General features: G+C 32.8%; 1 pseudogene; it reads right to left on the bottom strand.

Annotated features, from left to right (window-relative positions):
- Positions 1-2944: 2944 nt before the first annotated feature.
- Positions 2945-16805, bottom strand: LOC127538641 (leucine-rich repeat flightless-interacting protein 2-like; annotated as a pseudogene).
- Between the last annotated feature and the right edge of the window lie 1971 nt (positions 16806-18776).

The raw sequence follows: 18776 nt of genomic DNA, 5'->3' as shown, positions 1-18776 counted from the left end.
TTGGGAATCTATCTGCCAAGGGAAAGTTAGGAACTATATGAACAAAACTACAAAACATTTTCCACACAAATAAAGCAGATCTAAACAATTGGAAAAATATCAAGTACTCTTGGATAGGTCAAGCAAATATAATAAAGAAGGCAATACTACTCCTATACTAATCTATTTATTTAGTGCTACATCAGTCAAAATCCCAAGAAACTATTTTACTGACTTAGAAAAAATAACAACAAAATTCATCTGGAAGAACAAAAGGTCAAGAATTTCAAAGGAATTAATTAAAAATGCAAATGAAGTTGGCCTAGTTGCACCAGATTTAAAACTGTATTATAAAGCAGTGGTCATCAAAATAATTTGGTACTGGCCAAGAAATAGAGTAGTTGTTAGTGGAATAGGTACAGGACAAAATAGACAGTAACAATAGAAATCTAGTGTTTGACAAACCAAAAGACTCCAGCTTTTGGGATAAGACATAAACTGCTGGGAAAATTGAAAACTAGTATGGTAGAAAGTAGACATAGACCCATACCAAGAAAAGGTCAAAATGGGTTCATGATCTAGACATAAAAAATGATATTATAAACAAATCAGAAGAACATAGGATAGTTTACCTCTCAGATCTGTGGAAGGGGAAGGAATTTGTGACCAAAGAAGAACTGTAGATCATTAACGATCATAAAAAAAAGAAAATTTTTTATTATATTAAGTTTAAAAAGTTTTTGGACAAACAAAAGTAATGCAGGCAAGATTAGAAGGAAGCAATAAACTAGGAATATATTTTTCCATTCAAAAATTCTGATAAAGGCCTCATTTCTAAAATATATAGAGAATTGACACAAATTTATATGAATTCAAGCCATTCTCCAATTGATATGGTCAAAGGATATGAATAGCCAATTTTCAGATGAAGAAATTGAAACTATTTCTAATCATATGAAAAGGTATTCTAAATCATTATTGATCAGAGAAATGCAAATTAAGACAACTCTTGAGATACCATTACACACCTCTCAGATAGGCTAAGATAACTGGAAAAAATAATGATGAATGTTGGAGGGGATGTGGGAAAACAGGGACACTAATACATTTTTGGTGAAATGTGAACAGATCTAACCATTCTGGAGAGCAACTTGGGACTATGTCAAAGAGTTATCAAACTGTATATACTCTTTGACCTAGCAGTGTTTTTACTGAGATTATAACCCAAAGAGATCTTAAAGGAGGGAAAGGGACTCATATATGCAAAAAATTTTTGTGGCAGCCCTTTTTTGTCATGCTAAGAAACTGGAAACTGGATGGATGCCCACTGATTGGAGATGGCTGAATAAATTGTTGTATATGAATGTTATGGAAGATTGTTGTTCTGTAGGAAATGACCAGCAGGATGATTTCAGAGAGGTCTGAAGAGACTTACATGAATTTATGCTAAGTGAAATGAGCAGGACCAGGAGATCATTATATATGGCAACAACAATACTATATGATGATCAATTCTGATGGACATGGCTCTCTTTAACAATGAAATGATTTAAACCAGTTCTAATAGATCAGTGATGAAGAGAGGCATCTACACCCAGAGAGAGGGCTGTGGGGACTGAATGTGGTTCACAACATAGCATTTTCACTTTTTTTGTTGTTTACTTGCATTTTATTTTGCTTTTCTTTTCTTTTATTTTTTTTACTGGTTTGATATGATTTTTCTTCTGTGGCATGATAATTATATAAATATGTATGTATATATTGGATTTAACATATATTTCTACCGTGTTTAACACTTGGACAACTTGGAACCTAGGGGAGGGTATGGGGGAAAGGGGGTGGAAATGGAACACAAGGTCTTGCAAGAGCTAATATGATAAAGAATTTTCCACACATATGTTTTAAAAAATAAAAAAGCTTTAATAAAGAAAAAAAAAAAAGAAAACATGATGCTTCCCATCTAGGCATATTTCATTCAGAGAATTTTACATATGAAAAGAGTTTGAGAGGTCCCCAGACTGATATCCTCCATGTAGGACTTCCCCTCTATCACATCTTTGACAAATTGTCATCAAGCTTTGCTTCCCGCTTGATATGATGAGGAATTTACTATCTTAAAGGATAGCCTATTGTATAGCCTGACTATTCCTATTAGAATTTATTTTTATATTGAACCAAAATTTGTACTTACAAAAACTTGATTCCCTCTAGAATGGTAGTTTCAAATAAAAAGAGGCACTATTAAATGATACATAAGGGTCCCTGTTGGTATATGTTGAGTTAGAAAATCACATATTAAAATTATCTCTATTTTGTTTTATTTTAATATTGTAGAATATTTCTCAATTGGATTTTAATTTTATTCTAGATTACTCAGGAGGGTTGTGGGTTACATATGGCCCATGTGTTTGACATCATTGTTCTGAAAGATACTTTTATCTCTGGCCAAACAGTCATTTGTTGATTTATACTTTCTTTTGCTTTCTTACATTTTGGGACAGAAGAAAGAGGAATTATTCTCTTTGTTCTCCTCCTATTTTGAGATAAACTGTATATCACATAGCCAATATGCTTATTGCTTTAACTTAGCAGCTTCCATTTAAATGTTCTTAAGGAGTTAAATACTTAAACCAAAGATTTGTTTTCTATGTCAAATCCTATTCTCTTCTTGGGGACTTCCACTTGCACATTTGTCTCTTCTTAAGTACAATGACGTCCTTATCCAGCTCCTCAGTTTGCAGAATCTACATCTTTAATTTTCCTCTGTTACTTATTTGAGTTTTTATAATGAAGAATAGCAATGGCCCCTGGACCTAGTGCCTTTGCTTCTAACCTGACACCCAAAGCCATTATCAAAGGGTGATACCACTATGAAAGGCCCACAATCCTGACTGTCATAAATGCTAAAGATGAATAAATGCCACCAATAGGAAGATAAGTTTATGGGCTCCTGGAAGTAGCAGCACTACTGGTGCTCCCTCCCAAGGCCATCCTTACAGTAAGGAATTCTGTTCTCACCCGTGGTCTTGTGCCCTTCAAGCCTCCTGATATTCTGCTCCATGGTGATCATGTCTTGTTCTGCTTTTCAACTTTTGAACTTATAGCCACTAATTTGTCTGTTGGCAGTTCTATGCATCTCAATGAACTGCAGGTCTGCTCCGTGCTCCAGCCACCCAGGTCCCCAAAGAGTCCATCCTGCCAGGGAAACTTCTACCTTTCCTCTTCCAACTGCAGGTTCAGCTTTCTGATCTGGGACAATAGTTCCTCCTTTTCTCCGGTAAGTTTTTGTAGCCTTAAATCTAGGGCCCTTTTCCCACGGACTTCAAGACCTGCGCTGCTTCCTGAGACAACACGGTGATGGCACCCATCACTGGCTCGTGGCCGACCTCCCCATTTGGGGTGCCATTAGGGATTATCACCAGACCATGTTTCTCTGGCCCCTCTGACTGACGCTGACGTCCTTGAGCATCTCCATCTTGTGCTGCAGCCCGGAGCACAGGTGCTTCTGCTGCTCCAGCTCCCCAGTGAAGCCTAGTACTTCAAATATATTGGGAAGAGGAACATCCTTAGATCCTGCCAGATTTGGCTCACAATTTCCAAGACTATTTACTCGGTTGCCCGCCCAGTCCACATAGACATTTTCCTCATGGTGTTTATAATCCAATATAATACAGTAGTAAAGCACCTACTTTAACATCTTTTCCACTGATAAAACCACTCTTTCCTCTTCCATAACCCCTCAATTGTCCACCTACAAAATAGCTTTTGATTCTGTCCCTTTCTACCTCTGACAACCATTCTAAATCAAACCCTTAACACTTCTTGCTACAAGTTAATAATGTTCTGTCAATTGGTATCAGAGAGGTCCACCTCCTAGCAAGGACTATGATTGTGTGAGAAATAGAAGAAACATCTCTATCTTCTTCTCCCTGAACTTTTCTTCAGGTGGTATTTTTATTCCTGTCAGGAGGGAAAAGCAGGAATTTAGAACAAGAGGCTACCACTGTAATCTTCTCAAACATAGGGGTTATCAGACTATATTTTTATCTGTCTATTCCCTTAATTTTTTTTTTTTTTTAGTCTAGAGGGTGCTATTAGGTTCATTCTAACTTGTGAATGTTTAGTCATTACTGGGGAAAAGGGATTCCACGTTTTATACCTAGGCTTGATAAATACCAGTTTCACAAATAGCAAAGAAATCCAAATCACAGCAAAATAGAAATCTGTGAAATTATACAAAGAAGAATATATGTTAACTAATGCAGAATGAAGGTTCTTTGCCATTGTGAGCAAGATAACTCAGATCAGGCAAGAGACATTGCCGTGGATCAAAAATACAAGTATAAATCATGTTTAATAAAATTTTAAATTCAAGTCATGATTTTTTTTTAAGAATAAACTACAATAGTTCTGGGAAAAGAAAAAAAGAATATCCACATATGAAAAAAATCTTTATGGAGTACATCTCCCTTTCACCATATACATTCACAAGTATTTAATGCTTAATGGTATTTTGCTTTTTTATGAATAAAACAATGTATTGTGCTAGAGTACAGAGATGATGATTTATCATTGCTTCTTTAATCATAGAACTGTTTCTTCCAATAAATTCTCTCATCTGAAATATTCTCCCAGCTCCACCATTGAGTTTGTTTAAGAGAAAACAAAATGTCCTTTCTTTTTCCCCCCAAAAAGTTCAGAATACACTCTTTTCTTTGTCTTTTCATCTTAAAAAGTAATTTACAATGCATTTCCATGATTTACATGTTTGTTCCATTTATGGAAATTTGATTTCATTATAATGATTTTTATTTTCTTCCTGCAGTATGGTTTGATTGATAAAAGAAAGAATGAAACATTTTTCCATGTTGATCATTTTGAGATATATATATATATATATATATATATATATAAAATAAATCTGATTGAAATTTGCAGGCAATATCATACTTATGGGAATGTCACTTCAACTGTGTTATAGTTCTTTGACACAGGATTTTTTTTTAAAGGAAGTGCTTTAGAAATGCAACATAGACATTCTTAATTGATCTAAAACTCCCAAAATTCAGGTTTGGTATTATTTAGAGCTTCAAGGTTATAGTCAAATGCAGTCATACCTTAGATTTTGCATAAAATTACTACCACACTTCAAATTCTTAATTGGAAGGTTAGCTGCAAATTGAGGTTTAAAATATACACAAATTGCTGGAGGGGGTGAAAGCCTGGGAATGAGAGCTGGGTCATTGGTAATAAAACCCCAGTAATTTTGGAAATGTTAAAAGGAGCTTTAAGGGCAAATCAGAGATGACAGCTGAGATTCCTTTTTGTTAAGCACCATAAGTTTCTTTTAAAATAATTTAACAATATTTATCATAGCTTATGAAGCACTACTTTGACTTTCAAAAGTTATAAATCATGTTCCTATTCCATTCATGAATTTGTATTTTTTTTTTCATTTGGTGGGCCATTGATTATGTTTTAAAAATTGTTATGCCTTGAAAATAGTATATATTTTAATGAAATTTGACCAGCATTTTCTTTCTTTATAGAGAACAATAAGCCTATGCTTTCACATAAAGAAGAAAATGAAGGTAATTATTTAGGCAAAGATTTTTGTTAATGTATTTTCCTCTGGAAAAAAAGGACAAAACTTCCCTCCCCAACATTAATGATATTGTCTTTATGTAATGGGTGAAGGTGGATAAAGTGAGATAAATAGATCTAGATGTAGGTAATTATACACACACATATATATTCTCATTAAATCCTCATGGTAACTTTGTGAACAAGTATTAATATTTCTGTTTTGCAGATGGAGAAACTAAGACCTGCAAAGCTTAAGTGACTTCCCCATGCTTATGCAGACAGCACTAAAGGCAGAATTTGATCCTTGGGTTTCTAATTCCCAATCCAGTTATTTTTCCATGATACTACATGACTTCTCTAAGTACATTTATTTCAACTACCTATTTTCAAAGTCCTCATTTCACAGACTGTGATTGTAAAGTAACTGATCATTTAAGCTACACACACAGATACACACACACAAACTGTCATATTCAAATTCTTATACCAGATAAAAAAATATGTTGATAGATTTAATTTATTATTTCCATCTGCAGTAGATTTTTTAGAGTTGCAATTGATATCTGTCTTCATATTAAATATAAAAATATATAACAGTATATAACAGTAGCATGATTCAATTTAATAAATACTAAACGGGGCAGCTGGGTAGTATCTTGAAACTTGAAGTCAGGAAGTAATTAGGAAGACCCAATTTCAAATCATATCTTGTACATGTATTTTCTGTATGACCCTGGGTAAGACACTTAATCTCCCTTTGCTTCAGTTTCCTGATCTGTAAAATGGGGTAATATTAGAGCTATCTCCCAGGGTTGTTGTGAAAATAAAATGAGATAACTATAAAACATATCACAATGCTTGACACATATAAATGCTATATTTTACTATTACTATCATTATTGTTGTTGTTATTTTATATGTTGAGAATATTGAAAATTTTAAGTAAAATATGATATCTTCTTGTAAGAGCTTACTGTATATTAGGAGTAGTTGGATAACTGGTTACAATGCATATTCACTAGAGGTAAAAAAAAATGGAGTGGAAGGTGACATCTATGGGGGGGAAAAGTCAATATCAACAGCCATGGCATAGAATTTATGGAGAAATATTTTAGTTGCTCTTAAAAATATATAGGGATCCAACAAGTGAAGGAGAAGAACATTCACAATGAATGAGAGAGGGAAAGAGGGAATATAAGATTTATTTGAGGGATAGAGAATAGACTCAGCCTTAGATTTGTTTTAGACTAGTTAAATCAAAAGAAAAGATGCAATACAATATTTTTATTTGAATGATTTATTCTGAATTAATTATCCTTGTTTCAGTAACTAAAAATATGTAATATCATAATCTCTACTTCTTCAAAAATGGAGATGATAACCTCATTGATATATTTTTTAAATTGCAATGGCCAAAACAAGTCATTGCTTTGTAATCAGCCTCTTTAAAATTGGGCAGGTGGGGAGGACACACATCATTGGACAACAATAATAAAGTATTCAGGATCTGTGTTCTATTGAAATTGCCTCTGAGATCAGGGTCACTACTATGTTGCAGTTAGACATCAGAATATATTTTAAACTTTTTTTTACCCTAAATTTCATTGTCATCTCATTTCTTTATGATCACCCTGAAAGTGCTATTTTTTTTTTTTACTGTCAAATATTCACCTAAACTTTTCTACATGCTTAAAAATAACTGCTATAAGAAGAAAATTTGTGAAAAGTTTGTATTATTATCAGTAAAATCAAGTAATACCTATTGTGATAGCATGATAAAGCAGGATCAGTGAGGTCTGTTGGCTAATTGTTCATTTCAAGCTAGTCACTTGAAGAATGATAGAAAAAAAACCTAAAATTAGTTCTTATATTTTTGCTTTAAATGTGGATGTTTATAGTAGTAATTTTGAGAATGTGTGACTCTCTCTCTCTCTTTCTCTTTCACACACACACACACACACACACACTCATAAATACATTCATCCAACATGTGAAATACATGTTGAAAGCCATTGCCATTTTCCACTGAAATAACTTTGTGTTATTTAACTTTACTTTCTATTTGCTTCCATATTTCAAGGATCTGTGATTTCATCTCCATGGGTACTCATTATATTTGTGCCCTTAATGTCTAAATTGTTGTGTTACCATAGTCAAAAAAGGGGGGGGGGAGCGAGTGGGTGGGTATGGTTTAGGGCTTTAGTATTAAGTATACATGAACTAATAACAGCCCATAGATCAAAGATATCTACATTTTTCTGCATTGGAAGTTCTGCAATATATCTTTTATCCTGCTAATGTACCTTAGGATGAATTGGGGTAGTGGAAAGAAACATGAACTCTAGAGAGAAAAAAAAAAATCTTAGTATAACTACTACTTTTGTTACTTACTGATTAAATAATCTTGGATAAGTCACATCATTTCCGTGGCTCTCAGTTTCCTCACCTATAAAATGAAAGGTTAGCCTAGATGACTTCTGATTTCTTTCCTAGTTCTTATCTATGATCCTGTACTTCTGTAATTTTAACATAGGATCCATTCTATTGATTTATATTCCATATCCTTACAATTACATTAATTTATCAAAATGAAGAATTGTGCTTTTTTTAATTTTTTAATTTTAATTTTATTTTAAATTTTATTTTATTTAATAATAACTTTGTATTGACAGAATCCATGCCAGGGTAATTTTTTTACAACATTATCCCTTGCACTCGCTTATGTTTCAATTTTTTCCCTTCCCTCTCTCCACTTCCCCCCCCCCCCCAAGATGGCAAGCAGTCCTATATATGTTAAATATGTTGCAGTATATCCTAGATACAATACATATTTGCAGAACCGAACAGTTCTCCTGTTGCACAGGGAGAATTGGATTCAGAAGGTAAAAATAACTCGGGAAGAAAATCAAAAATGCAAATAGTTCACATTCGTTTCCCAGTGTTCCTTCTTTGGGTGTAGCTGTTTCTGTTCATCATTTATCCATTGAAACTCAGTTAGGTCTCTTTGTCATAGAAATCAACTTCCATCAGAATACATCCTCATACAGTATCATTGTCAAAGTGTATAATGATCTCCTGGTTCTGCTCATTTCACTTAGCATCAGTCCATGTAGGTCTCTCCAAGCCTCTCTGTATTCATCCTGCTGGTCATTCCTTACAGAGCAATAATATTCCATAACATTCATATACTACAATTTACCCAACCATTCTCCAATTGATGGGCATCCATTCATTTTCCAGTTTCTAGCCACTACAAACAGGGCTGCTACAAACATTTTGGCACATACAGGTCCCTTTCCCTTTTTTAGTATCTCTTTGGGGTATAAGACCAATAGAAACACTGCTGGATCAAAGGGTATGCACAATTTGATAATTTTTTGGGCATAATTCCAGATTGCTCTCCAGAATGGTTGGGTTCGTTCACAACTCCATCAACAATGCATCAGTGTCCCCGTTTTCCCGCATCCCCTCCAACATTCATCATTATTTTTTCCTGTCATCTTAGCCAATCTGACAGGTGTGTAGTGATATCTCAGAGTTGTCTTAATTTGCATTTCTCTGATCAATAGTGATTTGGAACACTCTTTCATGTGAGTGGTAATAGTTTCAATTTCTTCATCTGAAAATTGTCTGTTCATATCCTTTGACCATTTATCAATTGGAGAATGGCTTGATTTTTTATAAATTTGAGTCAGTTCTTTATATATTATGGAAATGAGGCCTTTATCAGAACCTTTAACTGTAAAGATGTTTTCCCAGTTTGTTGCTTCCCTACTAATCTTGTTTGCATTCGTTCTGTTTGTACAAAGGCTTTTTAATTTGATATAATCAAAATTTTTTATTTTGTGATCAGTAATGGTCTCTAGTTCATCTTTGGTCACAAATTTCTTTCTCCTCCACAAGTCTGAGAGATAAACTATCCTATGTTCCTCTAATTTATTTATAATCTCGTTCTTTATGCCTAGGTCATGGACCCATTTTGATCTTATCTTGGTATATGGTGTTAAGTGTGTGGGTCCTTGCCTAATTTCTGCCATACTAATTTCCAATTATCCCAGCAGTTTTTATCAAATAATGAATTCTTTTCCCAGAAGTTAGGGGCTTTGGGTTTGTCAAACACTAGATTGCTATAGTTGACTATTCTGTCTTGTGAACCTAACCTTTTCCATTGATCAACTAATCTATTTCTTAGCCAATACCAAATGGTTTTGGTGACTGCTGCTTTATAATATAATTTTAGATCAGGTACAGCTAGACCACCTTCATTTGATTTTTTTTTCATTAATTCCCTTGAGATTCTCGACTTTTTATTGTTCCATATGAATTTTGTTGTTATTTTTTCTAGATCATTAAAATATTTTCTTGGAAGTCTGATTGTTATAGCACTAAATAAATAGATTAGTTTAGGAAGTATTGTCATCTTTATTATATTCTCTCGGCCTATCCAAGAGCACTTAATATTTTTCCAATTATTTAAGTCTGACTTTATTTGTGTGGAAACTTTTTTGTAATTTTGCTCAAATAATTCCTGACTTTCCTTTGGTAGGTAGATTCCCAAATATTTTATGGTATCAACAGTTATTTTGAATGGAATTTCTCTTTGTATCTCTTGCTCTTGGATTTTGTTGGTGGTGTATAAAAATGCTGAGAATTTATGGGGATTTATTTTGTATCCTGCTACTTTGCTAAAATTATGAATTATTTCTAATAGCTTTTTAGTAGAATCTCTGGAGCTCTCTAGGTATACCATCATATCATCTGCAAAGAGTGATAGTTTGGTTTCCTCATTGCCTACTCTAATTCCTTTAATCTCTTTCTCGACTCTTATTGCAGAGGCTAGTGTTTCTAATACAATATTGAATAATAATGGTGATAGTGGGCAAGAATTGTGCTTTTGAGAAATTAGTGGAGTTGCTTAATAAAGAACTTTTTTGTTGTTCAATGACTTTTAGGTGTATTTGACTCTTAGTGACCTCATTTGGGGTTTTCTTAGAAAATATGCTGGACAGTGTTTCTACTGGGCTTATACCCCAAAGAGATACTAAAGAAGCGAAAGGGACCTGTATGTGCCAAAATGTTTGTGGCAGCCCTGTTTGTAGTGGCTAGAAGCTGGAAAATGAATGGATGCCCATCAATTGGAGAATGGCTGAGTAAATTATAGTATATGAATGTTATCGAATATTATTGTTCTGTAAGAAATGACCAGCAGGATGAATACAGAGAGGCTTGGAGAGACTTACATGAACTGATGCTAAGTGAAATGAGCAGAATCAGGAGATCATTATATACTTCAACAAAGATACTGTTTGAGGATGTATTCTTATGGAAGTGGATTTCTTCCATAAAGAGATCTAACTCCATTTCAATTGATCAAGGATGGACAGAAGCAGCTATACCCAAAGAAAGAACACTGGGAAATGAATGTAAACTGCTTGCATTTTTGTTTTTCTTCCCAGTTATTTATACCTTCTGAATCCAATTCTCCCTGTGCAACAAAAGAACTGTTCGGTTCTGCACACATATAGTGTATCTAGGATATACTGTAACCTATTTAACATGTATAGGACTGCTTGCCATCTAGGGGAGGGGGTGGAGGAAGGAAGGGGAAAAATCGGAACAGAAGTGAGTGCAAGGGATAATGTTGTAAAAAAAAATTACCCAGGCATGGGTTCTGTCAATAAAAAGTTATTTAAAAAAAAGAAAAGAAAATATGTGGAATGGTCTTCTATTGATGAAGAAACTGAGGTAAAAGAGTTTAAGTGATTTGCCCAATGTCACAAAGCTAACAAGTATCTGAGACTAGATTTGAACTCAGGAATGAGTTTGCCTGACACCAGACCCACCCTTCTATCCACTGTGTCACCTAGATGCTCATATTTAAAGGATTCATTGACAAGACTGACTGAAATGATGAGTCAATTCAGTCAACTGAATTAGTGAATTAACTCATCACTTCAATTAAAGTATGATGTGCTTAAAAATATTCTCAATAAACATTTGTTTTACTTTTTTTTTATTGTTGACTTTGGCAACTGCATATGGATACAGCCTTAGCACATAACATTGCTACATTCATGATGTCTAACTCAATTTGTTTGTGAAGTTGACAAATATATTTTCCTATTATCACTTAAATCTAATATATCTATATATCTATATATCTATATCTATATCTATCTGTCTATCTATCTATCTATTTTTTTTCCAGACTACAATTTTTGGCATCTGAGAAAACACAACTCCCAGTAATGAAAAGGGGGTGGGGAAATTTTTTTATAATATTCTGAAAATGCTATATTTATAGATCTCATGTGAGATTCAAGTACCAGTGTTATCACTTATTCTGTTGTTGCCTAAGGAAGTCACTTAAACTTATTGACTTCAGATACTTATCTCTAATATAAAGAAGCATTGATACGCAAAGGTCCTTTTCAGCTCTAAGGCTATGTATGATCTTAGAAAAAAATTTCCATATTAGAATTATAACTGATTGATTATCTATTTGGAGATAGCTTCTTGGTTTTTGAAAGACCTTGAATGGACTGTTAAACTTGATCCTATTCAAAATAGACCAAGAAAAGTTTTAGATATGCCAATGTGAAGATAAGACACTTTGTTATGTGAACTGGTGCATTTTTTTCTCTTCAATGCTCATTTCCCCTCCCATCCCCCCTTGCCAAATTTTCAGGTACTACAAAAATACTCAAAGTTGTGACCTCTATCTAGTTCTAATTTATATTAAAAGCAAAGTAGAAATAAAATAAGTTTTTTTTTAAACTTTGTTTATTTAAAGGGAGATTTTTAAAAATCAAATGTGTTTTCTTTATCTGTGTTATGAGGTGGTCCCATTACCTGATGAAAACCATCTGATTTCATCGATTTTCCCCATGCAGATGATCAGCTAAAATAGCCCTCTTCCCATAGATATTATATGATCTGTTTTAAAAAGTAACATCTTTTGTTCGGTAAAAATATTCTGCAATATAAGCAGAAAATTCGAAGGTAATGGTGATTTTATAAATGCTTTCCAGGAGTACATATATACCACCCAGTTGGGAATTCATTGTATGTCAGTGTTAGGATATCTTTCAGGCTTAACGTTTCTGTCTGGCAATTGTTATTGTCTGGGAATTAATTTCAATTATACCAGTAGAAGAATTATAATCACATTAAATGTTGGTATTTTGATATTTTCCTGAAAAACAGGGAAAAATGAGTTTGAGATGTTTTTGTTCTTCTTGGATTTCCAGTTCTCTGTATTAATGTTTAGTGAAATTGCTCATTTGAGATTGTCCTGACTATAAATTCCTCATGTCAGTTAGTGAAGTTCAGGTACTAAGATGTGATGAATAGGAGGTAACAGGATTGCATATTCTACTGTATTAAGTACATTATACACTGATTAACTGCTGGTGAAAGAATGTTGCTAAGTTAGTCATCTGTAGAATGAATTTAATAGTCTATAAATTGCCTAATTCACAAAGAATGCCATAAAAACCTCCATAATCATGGAATCACAGAATTAGAATGAACCATAGAGGTCATCAGGTCAATTTTTAACTGAACAAATATTTCTTTTTTGACAAGTGGTCATTCAGGTTTTACTTAATGGCCTCTAATGAACAACAACAACAACAAAAAAAGTATGACCCAAAACTATCCAGTGGAATTTTACATAATACTATATATTAGAAGGGCAGTTAGGTGACACAGTGCATGGAATGCTGGCTTTGGAACCAAAACCCTTCCTGAGTTCAAATCCAACCTCAGACACATTTTTTAGCTGTCTGACCCTGTTTGGCTCAGTTTCCTCATCTGTAAAATGATCTAGAGAATGAAATGATAAATTGCTCCAGATTCTTTGACAAGAAAACTCCAAGTGAGGTCACAAAGAGTCAGACACAAGTGAAGAAAAAAAAATTGGAAAGGTTTTATTTCAACCTCTTACATATGCCTTCTGCAAATTTTTTTCTCTTAAATTACACCCATTATTCTTGGCTCTGCCCCTAGGGACAAATCAATAAGTATACTATCTTCCCATACTATAACCATTCAGGCACTTGAAAATAGCTTTCATGTCCCTACTTCTACTTAAGCTTTATCATGTTTTCATCTAGTTTTCATATGGTGTCATGTTCATTTCACTTATCATTCTTGGCTAAATTGCTTCTGTCAGTGACCTTCTTTAAATGTGGTTCCCAAAACTAAGCCTAGTAGTCCAAATGAGATCTGAATGGGGCAACACACTGTAGAATTATCACCTCCCTCATTTTGGAATAAGTTTTCTAAGCTATGGATGTATGACTCTTAACCAGGTGTGATGTCGACAGGATTCTTGTTCATATTTAGGTTGGATAAGGTGGCCTCTTGGGCTCCTTTCAACTTCTAATATTCTGACTTTATAACACTATAATTTAATTTTGCCTAAGATCAGGTATGATTTATTGTTAACTTCCATCACATGGTAATGATTTATATTAAGCTTGTCTACAGAAACTGCTAGATTTTCTTCATATGAAATCTAGATATATTTGATTCTCAACAAACTGACCCCTAGCAGGGAAGCAATCAATGACCCAAATCATAGTGGACAAATCTTGAGTGTAATGAAGAGCATCTCCAGTGCTCATATATGGGGTTCTCAGTTACAGTTTAAGAATAGGCTTTAGTAATTCTCTTTACTTCTGAAGTCCAATCACTTCCAGACTGAAAGAAAAGTTCACATACTATAAATCTATAACTCAACAAGTCTGGAATTTAATTGGGAAGTTATCTTGTGATTAGTATTTTCCCTTCACTTCAACAGATTCTTCCTCTGTTTAACAAGAAATACAAGAGTAGATCATCTCACCATCATTTCCTCTAGGTCAGCTTACTCCCTCTCAAGTCTGTGGGTGATGTTTTCATTCTCAGCTTAGTCCAGAGGTCACAAACATCACTATCATTCCATACTGAAGCCACAGCATAATCTCACCTTCAAAACAGAAACCAGTATCTAATTAACATTTCTAATAGAAAACTTTGGAACATCCAAAAGCTATCATTTATTTTTATTATATTTTTATTATATGTTATTATGTCACCTACTTTTTCTTTTAAGCATGTCCTTGGTATCTTGTTATCACATTTCTACACAAGTCATGGTTAGATAAATAAAAACATGAATAATATATGTATTTATGAATGTATGTGTATTTATGCATATTATACATATATGTATATATACACGCACACATTTATATACCCTATTTCTTTACATTTACCTTGGTTTGAGCAAATATGTTGTTCATCTACTTGGCTTTTCTTATGGGAATTGTTAGGTTATCTTTTTATTGAACAATTGAACAATAAACACATACTAGAGCATTCTGGGATTTCAAGTAATTAACACAATGCCACCTATTATCTGTACATCTATTTCTGTTAATGATGTAGAATAATATCATGATTAACAGAAAATCTTATTTAGACTTTATATGGTTTATGCTTTTTAGTTATGGCAACCACATCTCTTTCTTTTATGCCTTGCTTAGTATTGATATATAGAGAGTAAATGATGAAAGTTATCCCTGTGGTCATATCAGTCATCAATTTAAAATAAAAAATCATTCAACAAGTGTATTAAAGAGAACAACCAGATCTTCATTTTATTCTTTTAAATGTTTTCTTAATTATCATCAAACATAAATCTTAGTTCTATATTATCCATACTTTCTAGTCAATCATGACATTATAAATATAGCATTATAAATGCTGTTGAAAGAAATTTGTAAAAATCTATTTTTCTTTCTCATTTTTCAGTAATATGTTCAACATTTGAATAAGTAACTCTCCATATTTAATATTTAATTATTTAATTTAATATTTAATAGAGATAAGAAATGGAAATGTATAAGTAGTTTCTGATGTGTTCTGATTTGCTTTTTTATTTTTAATAATAATGTTCTCTTTTTCCATTCTTTTGAAATGTTGTTCTTCATATACATTTCAGAAATTGCTGTTCTCTAAGTGTTTTAAAATTGTATCTGTCTCTATTTCTCTCTCTGTGTCCCTCTCCTTCTGTATCTCTATCTCTCTGTCTCTCTCTGTCTCTGCCTGTCTGTCTCTTTGTCTCTTTCTGTCTCTCTCATACACACACACAGACACACAGACACACAGACACACACACACACACACACACACACACACACAGAGTTAGGTCCAGCTCTCATTTCAACTAAGCCTTATTAAATACTATTAATACTTGCTCATATTACATATAAGATACAGAAAAATAAAACAATTCATAAATAATACACAATGTCTTTATCTCTGTTTCTGTCTCTCTGTCTCTGTGACAGACACACATATATACACACATACACACATACACTGTTAGATACAACTCCAATTTCAACTAAACATTATTAAATACTATTAACAATTGCTCATATTACATATAAGGTACAGAAAAATAAAACTTCATAAATAATACTTTAAGAAATAGACAAAAGATATATTTACTTCTCAATTAACTTCAACTTTACTTAACATTTTTGCATCAGTGATCTTTTTGGCAACATGATAACACTTATGGACTTCTTTTCAGAAATTTTCTATATCTATAAAAATAGATGTGTACATGCATGCATATATTTATGTACATTTATGTATATGTATGTCCATTTACATGTACATATATGTCCATGTCCATATACAGATTGCACACATAAAATATAAATATGTGTACTATAGATACCAAATAACATTCTAGACAGACACATATATGTGTCCAATATAAGAGGGAAGTTAAAATTCACTGGATTATAGAAAAAGTTGTTTATATTGAAATGCAGGTATATATAAAAAAAAGGTCACTGATGCCAGGTTAGAAATCTTTGTTAAGGCCCAATCCATCTCTTACTTCTGGTTTTAAAGAAAGATAATTTGTGACTCCAGTGGTGTTGAATGTTGGTGCTTTCATTTTATGAGGTTTCATCTATCAATATGGAGAGAACAAACCACCATGTTTTCACTTTCTGTGTTTGTGTTCTTATATACAATCATTTTCAGAGGAATTGACTGATGTCCTGGAATAAAATCTTTCTCCAAGATTTTTTTATCTGTATCATATTTTGTAAGCACAGGTGAAATACTTTAGATATTCTCCTGTTAGCTGTTCTTGTCACAATAGTCTTATCTCCTTTTCTAATGACATAATTCTGTAACTCTTGAAATACAACTTCTTGCTTGTAGGTCATCATTGGAAATATTCTGTATTTACTTGCACCTCTTGTGTATCTTTTTTCCATTTCTCTTTGTTTCACCAAAAACTTTCACTCAAAAATTTTGATGTTTTAAAATTTACAATCACACACTATCACTTGTAGTATATTTAGGTTAAAAATATGAGTCTTTGCTTAAGGAAACAGCTTGAGATTTTTAATTCCCTGCAAGAATGGCAGTCTCTTTTCTTCTAATTAATTCAATGTCCAATTTGATGGGCATAGGTAAGGTCTATATCAAATATATATTAATGTATTTAGAATATTAGTTAGGATACTTTAAGTGATGATGGCACTACTCTTTGTAGGCCTGGCTGACCTTAAGGGTTTTTCCTTCAATTACTTCTTTGTATAATAAAGAAAAAATGATTTTACCTTTAGGTAACAAAAAAAAAAAAAGTCTTAAATCAATGTCTTAGTAAGAAGGACTTAGCAAATGCAAGAATTCTGGGAATGCAAGACAAAATTAATACTAGTTATTATCTTGCAGGAATAGTAACTGGGGTTAGATAGAATAACTCTTAACAATATGGAGGTAGCTGAGCCATCAGTGCAGTAATGAGCTATTGATGAAAAGCTATTGCTTGCAAACTGAATAGTATTATCTACTCTTCCCTCCAGAATGTTTGATCTCATAGTTATCTCATCTAAGGTTCCACAATTGTAAAGGACAGTTTTTCAAATAAAAAATGACAGAAAGTAAAGAGGCAAAAAAAAAGAAAAAGAGAAATAGAGAGTATTTTTGTGGGGTAAATGATTATGAATGATTTAAGAGGAATATGTGTTCTTCATAATCTTATATGGAGCACAGAACAAGTAATTTACTTATTTGGCTGTAAAAAAAAGTTTTTTCCTTTATGAATTTGAATTGGTATGTAAGCCATGCAGGCAGCTTCCAAAATAAATTGAGATAAATTGAGACATGTTTTTTTAAAGCCCTCCTTAGTGACTTTTCAGCTGGCAAATAACATTCTTTGTGATCTTTATTTATTTAATTTCACTCAAGTAAACCGCCACTTGACCTCTGCTCCCTACAGATGGAAATGTGCAGTTGAGGATCACTGAACTTGAATTTCTCCAATGGGTCATAATTATTGAGGTACCTGTGCTGAGTAACTTTGTGATGATGATCAGTGGAAATATTTATTTAGGGCTTTGCTGTTAAGACTATAATTTTTTGTCCCTCCTAAGTAAGTGCTATAGTAGATGAATATATCATTATATACAATCTGAAGATCATATTAAATTATGCAATGTCCTCAAGGGAAAAATCGTTTCTTTCAGAAAATCTTTCAGAAAAGATTTTCTAATGTGGGATGTTTTCTTTGAGCTGTAGAATATCAGTAATGAAATATCCACTCTTTCTTCATTATTAATCTATAAATAGTTAACTTTCAAGTTATTGCTTTCACAAATAATTTTTAAAGGGATTTTACCATCCATTAATGATAGAAAAGAACACTCTCAGAAGTCTAACTGATATTATAATATGAATTTCCTATTTTTGCATTTCAGTATTTCCTTTTGATGATAAACAATTGCTCCTAATCCCCCCCCCTTCCCGTTTTTATTTTACAGAAGTCAATGCCAGCAATAGAAACTTTCAACCTAGGCATCATTTGTGATAATAGCATTATAAAATTATCTTAATTTTTTTAAAATATGAAAAATACTGGTATTTTAAACAATATGGTATAGTGTGACTTGAGGGATAGAAAGGCAAAGTCAAGAGAACTGCTGATCATATATGTAAATAGAGGGTATGTTTTAAGAAAGAAGTCAACTAACAAAAGCATTCACTGTGAATGCCTTTCCTAGTCAGCATTTTCAATAGCATTTCTATATCGTAAATTATTTTTTCTGTGTTTGGGGAGTTTTTTAAAATTTTTTTCTATATATACTTACTATTGTTTAGTAAAAATCTTTGTGGCTTTTTCAGTAAGAATC

The sequence above is a fragment of the Antechinus flavipes genome, chromosome 5, assembly GCF_016432865.1.
Source record: "Antechinus flavipes isolate AdamAnt ecotype Samford, QLD, Australia chromosome 5, AdamAnt_v2, whole genome shotgun sequence".
NCBI lineage: Eukaryota > Metazoa > Chordata > Mammalia > Dasyuromorphia > Dasyuridae > Antechinus > Antechinus flavipes.
Note: the sequence above shows the minus strand (reverse complement) of the source record. Positions and strands in the feature narration are given on the sequence as shown.